Raw genomic sequence first — 21,018 nt, forward strand, 5'->3', positions numbered from 1 at the left:
CAAAGCACTATCTTGTGTTCCATTGCTGGTGAGAACGTGCTTCCTGTTTTGGGCAATGTGGGAACTGGGTTAAACCTTCCAGATGAAATGAGGAGCATCAGAGTGGCCAGTCCTCTACTTTCAATGCTTTCAACTCAGTCAAAGCAGAGCACTGTACCTTATTAGAAAAATCTCGGCTTTAAAACCTTGTTTTTTAACATGTAAGTGTCACCTTGTTTGACCAAGGTGAGAAGCAGATTATCTGCAACCACAGCCACAATACCTATCCCTAACAGCCATTTCAGACATATTAGCGCGCAAAACTCCAAACGGAGCACTTTTCTGTGATGACGTATTGGAAGTGTGCTCTTCTGTTTGGGGTATTGTGTGACCAGACTTTCTTGGATAGAACATTCATGAAGTTACTTGGAGAAAGCTCAATTTCATTAAAACGTTTCTCATGAAACCTAGGAATCAACATAAAAATCATCAAGGTTCTTGGTTTGACAATTGTGAACTATGTTTAGGGTTAGATAGCAATATTATTTCCAAGAGTTATTTTTGGTAGACCGGAGTGATCAAGTGGAAATTTGCTTTTATCCTTGTGATTTTTATGTCTGCAGATAAGTCAAATGAAAGCACTTTCTTATATGTTGGGATTTCACTGAGTGCTTTTTGTTTGGTTGGTCTTTAAACTGTGAATACTCATATTCTTTTTCATTGGTTAAGTGATTTGAAACATATTTGGGATGGAAGCAGGACTATTGCTTTGCATAGCTAAATGTGTTTTATTTTCTAAACACTCTTTCTGATTCTTTTAAATCATTTTAAACAAAATGCTGTCAAAGAATTTAGGAAGAGATGCTCTTTGGTACAGTGCTTTTTGGTGGCTTTATTCTATACCCTGTGACTTTGGATTTTGGCTTTCATAGTTGCAAGTTACAATATGGAAGTTAACATACCCATTGTGATGTATAACCTACAATACCATTGGTTCATAGAGTTCTCAAGAAGTTTAAAATCCTGCAAATTTTTGAATATGCTAACTTACAACAGCTTTTAGCTGAAACCAAGCTGTCTGCATCTTCTATATTTTAAATTTCAGAAATATTCCTCAGGTGAAAGTTATAAAATATATAGAGTTCTCCTGCTCACACATTCGGATTTTACTTCATAATCAAAACTGCTAAGATTAGCTGTTGCTTAAACCTCTGAATAGAGTTTACATTACCAAAAACGCCCTATTGTTATGCTGAGATTGCAACTGGTACCACCTGTGGCTTTGAGAGGCAAGGCCCTATTTACATTTGACCCACTGGAATGTCCTCCCTCTGCAACACAAAAGAAAACTCACCTGGGTATTCATTGGATAATGGAGTATTCCCCCTTGCTTATAAAGGCCTGGAAGTTAGAGAGAAGTAAGTGTTTAAAGAAGACCTGAAGATAACTCAAAACCATCGCTGTTTTCAACCATGAGGTAAGCCTCACTTCATACTTTCTAATCAAAATCATTTTTTTTCAGATAAGAGAAGATCTTGGATACTTTTGTCCCTATTTACATAACCCAAAACAAAGCACTATCTTGTGTTCCATTGCTGGTGAGAACGTGCTTCCTGTTTTGGGCAATGTGGGAACTGGGTTAAACTTTCCAGATGAAATGAGGAGCATCAGAGTGGCCAGTCCTCTACTTTCAATGCTTTCAACTCAGTCAAAGCAGAGCACTGTACCTTATTAGAAAAATCTCGGCTTTAAAACCTTGTTTTTTAACATGTAAGTGTCACCTTGTTTGACCAAGGTGAGAAGCAGATTATCTGCAACCACAGCCACAATGCCTTTCCCTAACAGCCATTTCAGACATATTAGCGCGCAAAACTCCAAACGGAGCACTTTTCTGTGATGACGTATTGGAAGTGTGCTCTTCTGTTTGGGGTATTGTGTGACCAGACTTACTTGGATAGAACATTCATGAAGTTACATGGAGAAAGCTCAATTTCATTAAAACATTTCTCATGAAAACTAGGAATCAACATAAAAATAATCAAGGTTCTTGGTTTGACAATTGTGAACTATGTTTAGGGTTAGATAGCAATATTATTTCCAAGAGTTATTTTTGGTAGACCGGAGTGATCAAGTGAAAATTTGCTTTTATCCTTGTGATTTTTATGTCTGCAGATAAGTCAAATGAAAGCACTTTCTTATATGTTGGGATTTCACTGAGTGCTTTTTGTTTGGTTGGTCTTTAAACTGTGAATACTCATATTCTTTTTCATTGGTTAAGTGATTTGAAACATATTTGGGATGGAAGCAGGACTATTGCTTTGCATAGCTAAATGTGTTTTATTTTCTAAACACTCTTTCTGATTCTTTAAAATCATTTTAAACAAAATGCTGTCAAAGAATTTAGGAAGAGATGCTCCTTGGTACAGTGCTTTTTGGTGGCTTTTTTCTATACCCTGTGACTTTGGATTTTGGCTTTCATAGTTGCAAGTTACAATATGGAAGTTAACATACCCATTGTGATGTATAACCTACAATACCATTGGTTCATAGAGTTCTCAAGAAGTTTAAAATCCTGCAAATTTTTGAATATGCTAACTTACAACAGCTTTTAGCTGAAACCAAGCTGTCTGCATCTTCTATATTTTAAATTTCAGAAATATTCCTCAGGTGAAAGTTATAAAATATATAGAGTTCTCCTGCTCACACATTCGGATTTTACTTCATAATCAAAACTGCTAAGATTAGCTGTTGCTTAAACCTCTGAATAGAGTTTACATTACCAAAAACGCCCTATTGTTATGCTGAGATTGCAACTGGTACCACCTGTGGCTTTGAGAGGCAAGGTCCTATTTACATTTGACCCACTGGAATGTCCTCCCTCTGCAACACAAAAGAAAACTCACCTGGGTATTCATTGGATAATGGAGTATTCCCCCTTGCTTATAAAGGCCTGGAAGTTAGAGAGAAGTAAGTGTTTAAAGAAGACCTGAAGATAACTCAAAACCATCGCTGTTTTCAACCATGAGGTAAGCCTCACTTCATACTTTCTAATCAAAATCATTTTTTTTCAGATAAGAGAAGATCTTGGATACTTTTGTCCCTATTTACATGACCCAAAACAAAGCACTATCTTGTGTTCCATTGCTGGTGAGAATGTGCTTCCTGTTTTGGGCAATGTGGGAACTGGGTTAAACCTTCCAGATGAAATGAGGAGCATCAGAGTGGCCAGTCCTCTACTTTCAATGCTTTCAACTCAGTCAAAGCAGAGCACTGTACCTTATTAGAAAAATCTCGGCTTTAAAACCTTGTTTTTTAACATGTAAGTGTCACCTTGTTTGACCAAGGTGAGAAGCAGATTATCTGCAACCACAGCCACAATACCTTTCCCTAACAGCCATTTCAGACATATTAGCGCGCAAAACTCCAAACGGAGCACTTTTCTGTGATGACGTATTGGAAGTGTGCTCTTCTGTTTGGGGTATTGTGTGACCAGACTTTCTTGGATAGAACATTCATGAAGTTACTTGGAGAAAGCTCAATTTCATTAAAACGTTTCTCATGAAACCTAGGAATCAACATAAAAATCATCAAGGTTCTTGGTTTGACAATTGTGAACTATGTTTAGGGTTAGATAGCAATATTATTTCCAAGAGTTATTTTTGGTAGACCGGAGTGATCAAGTGGAAATTTGCTTTTATCCTTGTGATTTTTATGTCTGCAGATAAGTCAAATGAAAGCACTTTCTTATATGTTGGGATTTCACTGAGTGCTTTTTGTTTGGTTGGTCTTTAAACTGTGAATACTCATATTCTTTTTCATTGGTTAAGTGATTTGAAACATATTTGGGATGGAAGCAGGACTATTGCTTTGCATAGCTAAATGTGTTTTATTTTCTAAACACTCTTTCTGATTCTTTTAAATCATTTTAAACAAAATGCTGTCAAAGAATTTAGGAAGAGATGCTCCTTGGTACAGTGCTTTTTGGTGGCTTTTTTCTATACCCTGTGACTTTGGATTTTGGCTTTCATAGTTGCAAGTTACAATATGGAAGTTAACATACCCATTGTGATGTATAACCTACAATACCATTGGTTCATAGAGTTCTCAAGAAGTTTAAAATCCTGCAAATTTTTGAATATGCTAACTTACAACAGCTTTTAGCTGAAACCAAGCTGTCTGCATCTTCTATATTTTAAATTTCAGAAATATTCCTGAGATGAAAGGTATAAAATATAGGGAGTTCTCCTGCTCACACATTCGGATTTTACTTCATAATCAAAACTGCTAAGATTAGCTGTTGCTTAAACCTCTGAATAGAGTTTACATTACCAAAAACGCCCTATTGTTATGCTGAGATTGCAACTGGTACCACCTGTGGCTTTGAGAGGCAAGGCCCTATTTACATTTGACCCACTGGAATGTCCTCCCTCTGCAACACAAAAGAAAACTCACCTGGGTATTCATTGGAAAATGGAGTATTCCCCCTTGCTTTAAAGGCCTGGAAGTTAGAGAGAAGTAAGTGTTTAACGAAGACCTGAAGATAACTCAAAACCATCGCTGTTTTCAACCATGAGGTAAGCCTCACTTCATACTTTCTAATCAAAATCATTTTTTTTCAGATAAGAGAAGATCTTGGATACTTTTGTCCCTATTTACATGACCCAAAACAAAGCACTATCTTGTGTTCCATTGCTGGTGAGAACGTGCTTCCTGTTTTGGGCAATGTGGGAACTGGGTTAAACCTTCCAGATGAAATGAGGAGCATCAGAGTGGCCAGTCCTCTACTTTCAATGCTTTCAACTCAGTCAAAGCAGAGCACTGTACCTTATTAGAAAAATCTCGGCTTTAAAACCTTGTTTTTTAACATGTAAGTGTCACCTTGTTTGACCAAGGTGAGAAGCAGATTATCTGCAACCACAGCCACAATACCTTTCCCTAACAGCCATTTCAGACATATTAGCGCGCAAAACTCCAAACGGAGCACTTTTCTGTGATGACGTATTGGAAGTGTGCTCTTCTGTTTGGGGTATTGTGTGACCAGACTTTCTTGGATAGAACATTCATGAAGTTACTTGGAGAAAGCTCAATTTCATTAAAACGTTTCTCATGAAACCTAGGAATCAACATAAAAATCATCAAGGTTCTTGGTTTGACAATTGTGAACTATGTTTAGGGTTAGATAGCAATATTATTTCCAAGAGTTATTTTTGGTAGACCGGAGTGATCAAGTGGAAATTTGCTTTTATCCTTGTGATTTTTATGTCTGCAGATAAGTCAAATGAAAGCACTTTCTTATATGTTGGGATTTCACTGAGTGCTTTTTGTTTGGTTGGTCTTTAAACTGTGAATACTCATATTCTTTTTCATTGGTTAAGTGATTTGAAACATATTTGGGATGGAAGCAGGACTATTGCTTTGCATAGCTAAATGTGTTTTATTTTCTAAACACTCTTTCTGATTCTTTTAAATCATTTTAAACAAAATGCTGTCAAAGAATTTAGGAAGAGATGCTCCTTGGTACAGTGCTTTTTGGTGGCTTTTTTTCTATACCCTGTGACTTTGGATTTTGGCTTTCATAGTTGCAAGTTACAATATGGAAGTTAACATACCCATTGGGATGTATAACCTACAATACCATTGGTTCATAGAGTTCTCAAGAAGTTTAAAATCCTGCAAATTTTTGAATATGCTAACTTACAACAGCTTTTAGCTGAAACCAAGCTGTCTGCATCTTCTATATTTTAAATTTCAGAAATATTCCTCAGGTGAAAGGTATAAAATATATAGAGTTCTCCTGCTCACACATTCGGATTTTACTTCATAATCAAAACTGCTAAGATTAGCTGTTGCTTAAACCTCTGAATAGAGTTTACATTACCAAAAACGCCCTATTGTTATGCTGAGATTGCAACTGGTACCACCTGTGGCTTTGAGAGGCAAGGCCCTATTTACATTTGACCCACTGGAATGTCCTCCCTCTGCAACACAAAAGAAAACTTACCTGGGTATTCATTGGATAATGGAGTATTCCCCCTTGCTTATAAAGGCCTAGAAGTTAGAGAGAAGTAAGTGTTTAAAGAAGACCTGAAGATAACTCAAAACCATCGCTGTTTTCAACCATGAGGTAAGCCTCACTTCATACTTTCTAATCAAAATCATTTTTTTTCAGATAAGAGAAGATCTTGGATACTTTTGTCCCTATTTACATAACCCAAAACAAAGCACTATCTTGTGTTCCATTGCTGGTGAGAAAGTGCTTCCTGTTTTGGGCAATGTGGGAACTGGGTTAAACCTTCCAGATGAAATGAGGAGCATCAGAGTGGCCAGTCCTCTACATTCAATGCTTTCAACTCAGTCAAAGCAGAGCACTGTACCTTATTAGAAAAATCTCGGCTTTAAAACCTTGTTTTTTAACATGTAAGTGTCACCTTGTTTGACCAAGGTGAGAAGCAGATTATCTGCAACCACAGCCACAATGCCTTTCCCTAACAGCCATTTCAGACATATTAGCGCGCAAAACTCCAAACGGAGCACTTTTCTGTGATGACGTATTGGAAGTGTGCTCTTCTGTTTGGGGTATTGTGTGACCAGACTTACTTGGATAGAACATTCATGAAGTTACTTGGAGAAAGCTCAATTTCATTAAAACGTTTCTCATGAAACCTAGGAATCAACATAAAAATCATCAAGGTTCTTGGTTTGACAATTGTGAACTATGTTTAGGGTTAGATAGCAATATTATTTCCAAGAGTTATTTTTGGTAGACCGGAGTGATCAAGTGGAAATTTGCTTTTATCCTTGTGATATTTATGTCTGCAGATAAGTCAAATGAAAGCACTTTCTTATATGTTGGGATTTCACTGAGTGCTTTTTGTTTGGTTGGTCTTTAAACTGTGAATACTCATATTCTTTTTCATTGGTTAAGTGATTTGAAACATATTTGGGATGGAAGCAGGACTATTGCTTTGCATAGCTAAATGTGTTTTATTTTCTAAACACTCTTTCTGATTCTTTTAAATCATTTTAAACAAAATGCTGTCAAAGAATTTAGGAAGAGATGCTCTTTGGTACAGTGCTTTTTGGTGGCTTTTTTCTATACCCTGTGACTTTGGATTTTGGCTTTCATAGTTGCAAGTTACAATATGGAAGTTAACATACCCATTGTGATGTATAACCTACAATACCATTGGTTCATAGAGTTCTCAAGAAGTTTAAAATCCTGCAAATTTTTGAATATGCTAACTTACAACAGCTTTTAGCTGAAACCAAGCTGTCTGCATCTTCTATATTTTAAATTTCAGAAATATTCCTCAGGTGAAAGTTATAAAATATATAGAGTTCTCCTGCTCACACATTCGGATTTTACTTCATAATCAAAACTGCTAAGATTAGCTGTTGCTTAAACCTCTGAATAGAGTTTACATTACCAAAAACGCCCTATTGTTATGCTGAGATTGCAACTGGTACCACCTGTGGCTTTGAGAGGCAAGGCCCTATTTACATTTGACCCACTGGAATGTCCTCCCTCTGCAACACAAAAGAAAACTCACCTGGGTATTCATTGGATAATGGAGTATTCCCCCTTGCTTATAAAGGCCTGGAAGTTAGAGAGAAGTAAGTGTTTAAAGAAGACCTGAAGATAACTCAAAACCATCGCTGTTTTCAACCATGAGGTAAGCCTCACTTCATACTTTCTAATCAAAATCATTTTTTTTCAGATAAGAGAAGATCTTGGATACTTTTGTCCCTATTTACATGACCCAAAACAAAGCACTATCTTGTGTTCCATTGCTGGTGAGAACGTGCTTCCTGTTTTGGGCAATGTGGGAACTGGGTTAAACTTTCCAGATGAAATGAGGAGCATCAGAGTGGCCAGTCCTCTACTTTCAATGCTTTCAACTCAGTCAAAGCAGAGCACTGTACCTTATTAGAAAAATCTCGGCTTTAAAACCTTGTTTTTTAACATGTAAGTGTCACCTTGTTTGACCAAGGTGAGAAGCAGATTATCTGCAACCACAGCCACAATGCCTTTCCCTAACAGCCATTTCAGACATATTAGCGCGCAAAACTCCAAACGGAGCACTTTTCTGTGATGACGTATTGGAAGTGTGCTCTTCTGTTTGGGGTATTGTGTGACCAGACTTACTTGGATAGAACATTCATGAAGTTACATGGAGAAAGCTCAATTTCATTAAAACATTTCTCATGAAAACTAGGAATCAACATAAAAATAATCAAGGTTCTTGGTTTGACAATTGTGAACTATGTTTAGGGTTAGATAGCAATATTATTTCCAAGAGTTATTTTTGGTAGACCGGAGTGATCAAGTGGAAATTTGCTTTATCCTTGTGATTTTTATGTCTGCAGATAAGTCAAATGAAAGCACTTTCTTATATGTTGGGATTTCACTGAGTGCTTTTTGTTTGGTTGGTCTTTAAACTGTGAATACTCATATTCTTTTTCATTGGTTAAGTGATTTGAAACATATTTGGGATGGAAGCAGGACTATTGCTTTGCATAGCTAAATGTGTTTTATTTTCTAAACACTCTTTCTGATTCTTTAAAATCATTTTAAACAAAATGCTGTCAAAGAATTTAGGAAGAGATGTTCCTTGGTACAGTGCTTTTTGGTGGCTTTTTTCTATACCCTGTGACTTTGGATTTTGGCTTTCATAGTTGCAAGTTACAATATGGAAGTTAACATACCCATTGTGATGTATAACCTACAATACCATTGGTTCATAGAGTTCTCAAGAAGTTTAAAATCCTGCAAATTTTTGAATATGCTAACTTACAACAGCTTTTAGCTGAAACCAAGCTGTCTGCATCTTCTATATTTTAAATTTCAGAAATATTCCTCAGTTGAAAGTTATAAAATATATAGAGTTCTCCTGCTCACACATTCGGATTTTACTTCATAATCAAAACTGCTAAGATTAGCTGTTGCTTAAACCTCTGAATAGAGTTTACATTACCAAAAACGCCCTATTGTTATGCTGAGATTGCAACTGGTACCACCTGTGGCTTTGAGAGGCAAGGCCCTATTTACATTTGACCCACTGGAATGTCCTCCCTCTGCAACACAAAAGAAAACTCACCTGGGTATTCATTGGATAATGGAGTATTCCCCCTTGCTTATAAAGGCCTGGAAGTTAGAGAGAAGTAAGTGTTTAAAGAAGACCTGAAGATAACTCAAAACCATCGCTGTTTTCAACCATGAGGTAAGCCTCACTTCATACTTTCTAATCAAAATCATTTTTTTTCAGATAAGAGAAGATCTTGGATACTTTTGTCCCTATTTACATGACCCAAAACAAAGCACTATCTTGTGTTCCATTGCTGGTGAGAAAGTGCTTCCTGTTTTGGGCAATGTGGGAACTGGGTTAAACCTTCCAGATGAAATGAGGAGCATCAGAGTGGCCAGTCCTCTACTTTCAATGCTTTCAACTCAGTCAAAGCAGAGCACTGTACCTTATTAGAAAAATCTCGGCTTTAAAACCTTGTTTTTTAACACGTAAGTGTCACCTTGTTTGACCAAGGTGAGAAGCAGATTATCTGCAACCACAGCCACAATACCTTTCCCTAACAGCCATTTCAGACATATTAGCGCGCAAAACTCCAAACGGAGCACTTTTCTGTGATGACGTATTGGAAGTGTGCTCTTCTGTTTGGGGTATTGTGTGACCAGACTTTCTTGGATAGAACATTCATGAAGTTACTTGGAGAAAGCTCAATTTCATTAAAACGTTTCTCATGAAACCTAGGAATCAACATAAAAATCATCAAGGTTCTTGGTTTGACAATTGTGAACTATGTTTAGGGTTAGATAGCAATATTATTTCCAAGAGTTATTTTTGGTAGACCGGAGTGATCAAGTGGAAATTTGCTTTTATCCTTGTGATTTTTATGTCTGCAGATAAGTCAAATGAAAGCACTTTCTTATATGTTGGGATTTCACTGAGTGCTTTTTGTTTGGTTGGTCTTTAAACTGTGAATACTCATATTCTTTTTCATTGGTTAAGTGATTTGAAACATATTTGGGATGGAAGCAGGACTATTGCTTTGCATAGCTAAATGTGTTTTATTTTCTAAACACTCTTTCTGATTCTTTTAAATCATTTTAAACAAAATGCTGTCAAAGAATTTAGGAAGAGATGCTCTTTGGTACAGTGCTTTTTGGTGGCTTTTTTCTATACCCTGTGACTTTGGATTTTGGCTTTCATAGTTGCAAGTTACAATATGGAAGTTAACATACCCATTGTGATGTATAACCTACAATACCATTGGTTCATAGAGTTCTCAAGAAGTTTAAAATCCTGCAAATTTTTGAATATGCTAACTTACAACAGCTTTTAGCTGAAACCAAGCTGTCTGCATCTTCTATATTTTAAATTTCAGAAATATTCCTCAGGTGAAAGTTATAAAATATATAGAGTTCTCCTGCTCACACATTCGGATTTTACTTCATAATCAAAACTGCTAAGATTAGCTGTTGCTTAAACCTCTGAATAGAGTTTACATTACCAAAAACGCCCTATTGTTATGCTGAGATTGCAACTGGTACCACCTGTGGCTTTGAGAGGCAAGGCCCTATTTACATTTGACCCACTGGAATGTCCTCCCTCTGCAACACAAAAGAAAACTCACCTGGGTATTCATTGGATAATGGAGTATTCCCCCTTGCTTATAAAGGCCTGGAAGTTAGAGAGAAGTAAGTGTTTAAAGAAGACCTGAAGATAACTCAAAACCATCGCTGTTTTCAACCATGAGGTAAGCCTCACTTCATACTTTCTAATCAAAATCATTTTTTTTCAGATAAGAGAAGATCTTGGATACTTTTGTCCCTATTTACATGACCCAAAACAAAGCACTATCTTGTGTTCCATTGCTGGTGAGAACGTGCTTCCTGTTTTGGGCAATGTGGGAACTGGGTTAAACTTTCCAGATGAAATGAGGAGCATCAGAGTGGCCAGTCCTCTACTTTCAATGCTTTCAACTCAGTCAAAGCAGAGCACTGTACCTTATTAGAAAAATCTCGGCTTTAAAACCTTGTTTTTTAACATGTAAGTGTCACCTTGTTTGACCAAGGTGAGAAGCAGATTATCTGCAACCACAGCCACAATGCCTTTCCCTAACAGCCATTTCAGACATATTAGCGCGCAAAACTCCAAACGGAGCACTTTTCTGTGATGACGTATTGGAAGTGTGCTCTTCTGTTTGGGGTATTGTGTGACCAGACTTACTTGGATAGAACATTCATGAAGTTACTTGGAGAAAGCTCAATTTCATTAAAACATTTCTCATGAAAACTAGGAATCAACATAAAAATAATCAAGGTTCTTGGTTTGACAATTGTGAACTATGTTTAGGGTTAGATAGCAATATTATTTCCAAGAGTTATTTTTGGTAGACCGGAGTGATCAAGTGGAAATTTGCTTTATCCTTGTGATTTTTATGTCTGCAGATAAGTCAAATGAAAGCACTTTCTTATATGTTGGGATTTCACTGAGTGCTTTTTGTTTGGTTGGTCTTTAAACTGTGAATACTCATATTCTTTTTCATTGGTTAAGTGATTTGAAACATATTTGGGATGGAAGCAGGACTATTGCTTTGCATAGCTAAATGTGTTTTATTTTCTAAACACTCTTTCTGATTCTTTAAAATCATTTTAAACAAAATGCTGTCAAAGAATTTAGGAAGAGATGCTCCTTGGTACAGTGCTTTTTGGTGGCTTTTTTCTATACCCTGTGACTTTGGATTTTGGCTTTCATAGTTGCAAGTTACAATATGGAAGTTAACATACCCATTGTGATGTATAACCTACAATACCATTGGTTCATAGAGTTCTCAAGAAGTTTAAAATCCTGCAAATTTTTGAATATGCTAACTTACAACAGCTTTTAGCTGAAACCAAGCTGTCTGCATCTTCTATATTTTAAATTTCAGAAATATTCCTCAGGTGAAAGTTATAAAATATATAGAGTTCTCCTGCTCACACATTCGGATTTTACTTCATAATCAAAACTGCTAAGATTAGCTGTTGCTTAAACCTCTGAATAGAGTTTACATTACCAAAAACGCCCTATTGTTATGCTGAGATTGCAACTGGTACCACCTGTGGCTTTGAGAGGCAAGGCCCTATTTACATTTGACCCACTGGAATGTCCTCCCTCTGCAACACAAAAGAAAACTCACCTGGGTATTCATTGGATAATGGAGTATTCCCCCTTGCTTATAAAGGCCTGGAAGTTAGAGAGAAGTAAGTGTTTAAAGAAGACCTGAAGATAACTCAAAACCATCGCTGTTTTCAACCATGAGGTAAGCCTCACTTCATACTTTCTAATCAAAATCATTTTTTTTCAGATAAGAGAAGATCTTGGATACTTTTGTCCCTATTTACATGACCCAAAACAAAGCACTATCTTGTGTTCCATTGCTGGTGAGAACGTGCTTCCTGTTTTGGGCAATGTGGGAACTGGGTTAAACCTTCCAGATGAAATGAGGAGCATCAGAGTGGCCAGTCCTCTACTTTCAATGCTTTCAACTCAGTCAAAGCAGAGCACTGTACCTTATTAGAAAAATCTCGGCTTTAAAACCTTGTTTTTTAACACGTAAGTGTCACCTTGTTTGACCAAGGTGAGAAGCAGATTATCTGCAACCACAGCCACAATACCTTTCCCTAACAGCCATTTCAGACATATTAGCGCGCAAAACTCCAAACGGAGCACTTTTCTGTGATGACGTATTGGAAGTGTGCTCTTCTGTTTGGGGTATTGTGTGACCAGACTTTCTTGGATAGAACATTCATGAAGTTACTTGGAGAAAGCTCAATTTCATTAAAACGTTTCTCATGAAACCTAGGAATCAACATAAAAATCATCAAGGTTCTTGGTTTGACAATTGTGAACTATGTTTAGGGTTAGATAGCAATATTATTTCCAAGAGTTATTTTTGGTAGACCGGAGTGATCAAGTGGAAATTTGCTTTTATCCTTGTGATTTTTATGTCTGCAGATAAGTCAAATGAAAGCACTTTCTTATATGTTGGGATTTCACTGAGTGCTTTTTGTTTGGTTGGTCTTTAAACTGTGAATACTCATATTCTTTTTCATTGGTTAAGTGATTTGAAACATATTTGGGATGGAAGCAGGACTATTGCTTTGCATAGCTAAATGTGTTTTATTTTCTAAACACTCTTTCTGATTCTTTTAAATCATTTTAAACAAAATGCTGTCAAAGAATTTAGGAAGAGATGCTCTTTGGTACAGTGCTTTTTGGTGGCTTTTTTCTATACCCTGTGACTTTGGATTTTGGCTTTCATAGTTGCAAGTTACAATATGGAAGTTAACATACCCATTGTGATGTATAACCTACAATACCATTGGTTCATAGAGTTCTCAAGAAGTTTAAAATCCTGCAAATTTTTGAATATGCTAACTTACAACAGCTTTTAGCTGAAACCAAGCTGTCTGCATCTTCTATATTTTAAATTTCAGAAATATTCCTCAGGTGAAAGTTATAAAATATATAGAGTTCTCCTGCTCACACATTCGGATTTTACTTCATAATCAAAACTGCTAAGATTAGCTGTTGCTTAAACCTCTGAATAGAGTTTACATTACCAAAAACGCCCTATTGTTATGCTGAGATTGCAACTGGTACCACCTGTGGCTTTGAGAGGCAAGGCCCTATTTACATTTGACCCACTGGAATGTCCTCCCTCTGCAACACAAAAGAAAACTCACCTGGGTATTCATTGGATAATGGAGTATTCCCCCTTGCTTATAAAGGCCTGGAAGTTAGAGAGAAGTAAGTGTTTAAAGAAGACCTGAAGATAACTCAAAACCATCGCTGTTTTCAACCATGAGGTAAGCCTCACTTCATACTTTCTAATCAAAATCATTTTTTTTCAGATAAGAGAAGATCTTGGATACTTTTGTCCCTATTTACATAACCCAAAACAAAGCACTATCTTGTGTTCCATTGCTGGTGAGAACGTGCTTCCTGTTTTGGGCAATGTGGGAACTGGGTTAAACTTTCCAGATGAAATGAGGAGCATCAGAGTGGCCAGTCCTCTACTTTCAATCCTTTCAACTCAGTCAAAGCAGAGCACTGTACCTTATTAGAAAAATCTCGGCTTTAAAACCTTGTTTTTTAACATGTAAGTGTCACCTTGTTTGACCAAGGTGAGAAGCAGATTATCTGCAACCACAGCCACAATGCCTTTCCCTAACAGCCATTTCAGACATATTAGCGCGCAAAACTCCAAACGGAGCACTTTTCTGTGATGACGTATTGGAAGTTTGCTCTTCTGTTTGGGGTATTGTGTGACCAGACTTACTTGGATAGAACATTCATGAAGTTACATGGAGAAAGCTCAATTTCATTAAAACATTTCTCATGAAAACTAGGAATCAACATAAAAATAATCAAGGTTCTTGGTTTGACAATTGTGAACTATGTTTAGGGTTAGATAGCAATATTATTTCCAAGAGTTATTTTTGGTAGACCGGAGTGATCAAGTGGAAATTTGCTTTATCCTTGTGATTTTTATGTCTGCAGATAAGTCAAATGAAAGCACTTTCTTATATGTTGGGATTTCACTGAGTGCTTTTTGTTTGGTTGGTCTTTAAACTGTGAATACTCATATTCTTTTTCATTGGTTAAGTGATTTGAAACATATTTGGGATGGAAGCAGGACTATTGCTTTGCATAGCTAAATGTGTTTTATTTTCTAAACACTCTTTCTGATTCTTTTAAATCATTTTAAACAAAATGCTGTCAAAGAATTTAGGAAGAGATGCTCCTTGGTACAGTGCTTTTTGGTGGCTTTTTTCTATACCCTGTGACTTTGGATTTTGGCTTTCATAGTTGCAAGTTACAATATGGAAGTTAACATACCCATTGTGATGTATAACCTACAATACCATTGGTTCATAGAGTTCTCAAGAAGTTTAAAATCCTGCAAATTTTTGAATATGCTAACTTACAACAGCTTTTAGCTGAAACCAAGCTGTCTGCATCTTCTATATTTTAAATTTCAGAAATATTCCTCAGGTGAAAGTTATAAAATATATAGAGTTCTCCTGCTCACACATTCGGATTTTACTTCATAATCAAAACTGCTAAGATTAGCTGTTGCTTAAACCTCTGAATAGAGTTTACATTACCAAAAACGCCCTATTGTTATGCTGAGATTGCAACTGGTACCACCTGTGGCTTTGAGAGGCAAGGCCCTATTTACATTTGACCCACTGGAATGTCCTCCCTCTGCAACACAAAAGAAAACTCACCTGGGTATTCATTGGATAATGGAGTATTCCCCCTTGCTTATAAAGGCCTGGAAGTTAGAGAGAAGTAAGTGTTTAAAGAAGACCTGAAGATAACTCAAAACCATCGCTGTTTTCAACCATGAGGTAAGCCTCACTTCATACTTTCTAATCAAAATCATTTTTTTTCAGATAAGAGAAGATCTTGGATACTTTTGTCCCTATTTACATAACCCAAAACAAAGCACTATCTTGTGTTCCATTGCTGGTGAGAACGTGCTTCCTGTTTTGGGCAATGTGGGAACTGGGTTAAACTTTCCAGATGAAATGAGGAGCATCAGAGTGGCCAGTCCTCTACTTTCAATCCTTTCAACTCAGTCAAAGCAGAGCACTGTACCTTATTAGAAAAATCTCGGCTTTAAAACCTTGTTTTTTAACATGTAAGTGTCACCTTGTTTGACCAAGGTGAGAAGCAGATTATCTGCAACCACAGCCACAATGCCTTTCCCTAACAGCCATTTCAGACATATTAGCGCGCAAAACTCCAAACGGAGCACTTTTCTGTGATGACGTATTGGAAGTTTGCTCTTCTGTTTGGGGTATTGTGTGACCAGACTTACTTGGATAGAACATTCATGAAGTTACATGGAGAAAGCTCAATTTCATTAAAACATTTCTCATGAAAACTAGGAATCAACATAAAAATAATCAAGGTTCTTGGTTTGACAATTGTGAACTATGTTTAGGGTTAGATAGCAATATTATTTCCAAGAGTTATTTTTGGTAGACCGGAGTGATCAAGTGGAAATTTGCTTTATCCTTGTGATTTTTATGTCTGCAGATAAGTCAAATGAAAGCACTTTCTTATATGTTGGGATTTCACTGAGTGCTTTTTGTTTGGTTGGTCTTTAAACTGTGAATACTCATATTCTTTTTCATTGGTTAAGTGATTTGAAACATATTTGGGATGGAAGCAGGACTATTGCTTTGCATAGCTAAATGTGTTTTATTTTCTAAACACTCTTTCTGATTCTTTTAAATCATTTTAAACAAAATGCTGTCAAAGAATTTAGGAAGAGATGCTCCTTGGTACAGTGCTTTTTGGTGGCTTTTTTCTATACCCTGTGACTTTGGATTTTGGCTTTCATAGTTGCAAGTTACAATATGGAAGTTAACATACCCATTGTGATGTATAACCTACAATACCATTGGTTCATAGAGTTCTCAAGAAGTTTAAAATCCTGCAAATTTTTGAATATGCTAACTTACAACAGCTTTTAGCTGAAACCAAGCTGTCTGCATCTTCTATATTTTAAATTTCAGAAATATTCCTCAGGTGAAAGTTATAAAATATATAGAGTTCTCCTGCTCACACATTCGGATTTTACTTCATAATCAAAACTGCTAAGATTAGCTGTTGCTTAAACCTCTGAATAGAGTTTACATTACCAAAAACGCCCTATTGTTATGCTGAGATTGCAACTGGTACCACCTGTGGCTTTGAGAGGCAAGGCCCTATTTACATTTGACCCACTGGAATGTCCTCCCTCTGCAACACAAAAGAAAACTCACCTGGGTATTCATTGGATAATGGAGTATTCCCCCTTGCTTATAAAGGCCTGGAAGTTAGAGAGAAGTAAGTGTTTAAAGAAGACCTGAAGATAACTCAAAACCATCGCTGTTTTCAACCATGAGGTAAGCCTCACTTCATACTTTCTAATCAAAATCATTTTTTTTCAGATAAGAGAAGATCTTGGATACTTTTGTCCCTATTTACATGACCCAAAACAAAGCACTATCTTGTGTTCCATTGCTGGTGAGAACGTGCTTCCTGTTTTGGGCAATGTGGGAACTGGGTTAAACCTTCCAGATGAAATGAGGAGCATCAGAGTGGCCAGTCCTCTACTTTCAATGCTTTCAACTCAGTCAAAGCAGAGCACTGTACCTTATTAGAAAAATCTCGGCTTTAAAACCTTGTTTTTTAACATGTAAGTGTCACCTTGTTTGACCAAGGTGAGAAGCAGATTATCTGCAACCACAGCCACAACACCTTTCCCTAACAGCCATTTCAGACATATTAGCGCGCAAAACTCCAAACGGAGCACTTTTCTGTGATGACGTATTGGAAGTGTGCTCTTCTGTTTGGGGTATTGTGTGACCAGACTTTCTTGGATAGAACATTCATGAAGTTACTTGGAGAAAGCTCAATTTCATTAAAACGTTTCTCATGAAACCTAGGAATCAACATAAAAATCATCAAGGTTCTTGGTTTGACAATTGTGAACTATGTTTAGGGTTAGATAGCAATATTATTTCCAATAGTTATTTTTGGTAGACCGGAGTGATCAAGTGGAAATTTGCTTTTATCCTTGTGATTTTTATGTCTGCAGATAAGTCAAATGAAAGCACTTTCTTATATGTTGGGATTTCACTGAGTGCTTTTTGTTTGGTTGGTCTTTAATTGTGAATACTCATATTCTTTTTCATTGGTTAAGTGATTTGAAACATATTTGGGATGGAAGCAGGACTATTGCTTTGCATAGCTAAATGTGTTTTATTTTCTAAACACTCTTTCTGATTCTTTTAAATCATTTTAAACAAAATGCTGTCAAAGAATTTAGGAAGAGATGCTCCTTGGTACAGTGCTTTTTGGTGGCTTTTTTCTATACCCTGTGACTTTGGATTTTGGCTTTCATAGTTGCAAGTTACAATATGGAAGTTAACATACCCATTGGGATGTATAACCTACAATACCATTGGTTCATAGAGTTCTCAAGAAGTTTAAAATCCTGCAAATTTTTGAATATGCTAACTTACAACAGCTTTTAGCTGAAACCAAGCTGTCTGCATCTTCTATATTTTAAATTTCAGAAATATTCCTCAGATGAAAGGTATAAAATATAGGGAGTTCTCCTGCTCACACATTCGGATTTTACTTCATAATCAAAACTGCTAAGATTAGCTGTTGCTTAAACCTCTGAATAGAGTTTACATTACCAAAAACGCCCTATTGTTATGCTGAGATTGCAACTGGTACCACCTGTGGCTTTGAGAGGCAAGGCCCTATTTACATTTGACCCACTGGAATGTCCTCCCTCTGCAACACAAAAGAAAACTTACCTGGGTATTCATTGGAAAATGGAGTATTCCCCCTTGCTTTAAAGGCCTGGAAGTTAGAGAGAAGTAAGTGTTTAACGAAGACCTGAAGATAACTCAAAACCATCGCTGTTTTCAACCATGAGGTAAGCCTCACTTCATACTTTCTAATCAAAATCATTTTTTTTCAGATAAGAGAAGATCTTGGATACTTTTGTCCCTATTTACATGACCCAAAACAAAGCACTATCTTGTGTTCCATTGCTGGTGAGAAAGTGCTTCCTGTTTTGGGCAATGTGGGAACTGGGTTAAACCTTCCAGATGAAATGAGGAGCATCAGAGTGGCCAGTCCTCTACTTTCAATGCTTTCAACTCAGTCAAAGCAGAGCACTGTACCTTATTAGAAAAATCTCGGCTTTAAAACCTTGTTTTTTAACATGTAAGTGTCACCTTGTTTGACCAAGGTGAGAAGCAGATTATCTGCAACCACAGCCACAATGCCTTTCCCTAACAGCCATTTCAGACATATTAGCGCGCAAAACTCCAAACGGAGCACTTTTCTGTGATGACGTATTGGAAGTTTGCTCTTCTGTTTGGGGTATTGTGTGACCAGACTTACTTGGATAGAACATTCATGAAGTTACTTGGAGAAAGCTCAATTTCATTAAAACGTTTCTCATGAAACCTAGGAATCAACATAAAAATCATCAAGGTTCTTGGTTTGACAATTGTGAACTATGTTTAGGGTTAGATAGCAATATTATTTCCAAGAGTTATTTTTGGTAGACCGGAGTGATCAAGTGGAAATTTGCTTTTATCCTTGTGATTTTTATGTCTGCAGATAAGTCAAATGAAAGCACTTTCTTATATGTTGGGATTTCACTGAGTGCTTTTTGTTTGGTTGGTCTTTAAACTGTGAATACTCATATTCTTTTTCATTGGTTAAGGGATTTGAAACATATTTGGGATGGAAGCAGGACTATTGCTTTGCATAGCTAAATGTGTTTTATTTTCTAAACACTCTTTCTGATTCTTTTAAATCATTTTAAACAAAATGCTGTCAAAGAATTTAGGAAGAGATGCTCCTTGGTACAGTGCTTTTTGGTGGCTTTTTTCTATACCCTGTGACTTTGGATTTTGGCTTTCATAGTTGCAAGTTACAATATGGAAGTTAACATACCCATTGGGATGTATAACCTACAATACCATTGGTTCATAGAGTTCTCAAGAAGTTTAAAATCCTGCAAATTTTTGAATATGCTAACTTACAACAGCTTTTAGCTGAAACCAAGCTGTCTGCATCTTCTATATTTTAAATTTCAGAAATATTCCTCAGGTGAAAGGTATAAAATATATAGAGTTCTCCTGCTCACACATTCGGATTTTACTTCATAATCAAAACTGCTAAGATTAGCTGTTGCTTAAACCTCTGAATAGAGTTTACATTACCAAAAACGCCCTATTGTTATGCTGAGATTGCAACTGGTACCACCTGTGGCTTTGAGAGTCAAGGCCCTATTTACATTTGACCCACTGGAATGTCCTCCCTCTGCAACACAAAAGAAAACTTACCTGGGTATTCATTGGATAATGGAGTATTCCCCCTTGCTTATAAAGGCCTGGAAGTTAGAGAGAAGTAAGTGTTTAAAGAAGACCTGAAGATAACTCAAAACCATCGCTGTTTTCAACCATGAGGTAAGCCTCACTTCATACTTTCTAATCAAAATCATTTTTTTTCAGATAAGAGAAGATCTTGGATACTTTTGTCCCTATTTACATAACCCAAAACAAAGCACTATCTTGTGTTCCATTGCTGGTGAGAAAGTGCTTCCTGTTTTGGGCAATGTGGGAACTGGGTTAAACCTTCCAGATGAAATGAGGAGCATCAGAGTGGCCAGTCCTCTACATTCAATGCTTTCAACTCAGTCAAAGCAGAGCACTGTACCTTATTAGAAAAATCTCGGCTTTAAAACCTTGTTTTTTAACATGTAAGTGTCACCTTGTTTGACCAAGGTGAGAAGCAGATTATCTGCAACCACAGCCACAATGCCTTTCCCTAACAGCCATTTCAGACATATTAGCGCGCAAAACTCCAAACGGAGCACTTTTCTGTGATGACGTATTGGAAGTGTGCTCTTCTGTTTGGGGTATTGTGTGACCAGACTTACTTGGATAGAACATTCATGAAGTTACTTGGAGAAAGCTCAATTTCATTAAAACGTTTCTCATGAAACCTAGGAATCAACATAAAAATCATCAAGGTTCTTGGTTTGACAATTGTGAACTATGTTTAGGGTTAGATAGCAATATTATTTCCAAGAGTTATTTTTGGTAGACCGGAGTGATCAAGTGGAAATTTGCTTTTATCCTTGTGATTTTTATGTCTGCAGATAAGTCAAATGAAAGCACTTTCTTATATGTTGGGATTTCACTGAGTGCTTTTTGTTTGGTTGGTCTTTAAACTGTGAATACTCATATTCTTTTTCATTGGTTAAGTGATTTGAAACATATTTGGGATGGAAGCAGGACTATTGCTTTGCATAGCTAAATGTGTTTTATTTTCTAAACACTCTTTCTGATTCTTTTAAATCATTTTAAACAAAATGCTGTCAAAGAATTTAGGAAGAGATGCTCTTTGGTACAGTGCTTTTTGGTGGCTTTTTTCTATACCCTGT

Source organism: Staurois parvus, unplaced genomic scaffold (genome assembly GCF_062004578.1).
Source record: "Staurois parvus isolate SC_StPar_1 unplaced genomic scaffold, SC_StPar_1.0 ptg000081l, whole genome shotgun sequence".
NCBI classification, from domain to species: Eukaryota; Metazoa; Chordata; class Amphibia; order Anura; family Ranidae; genus Staurois; species Staurois parvus.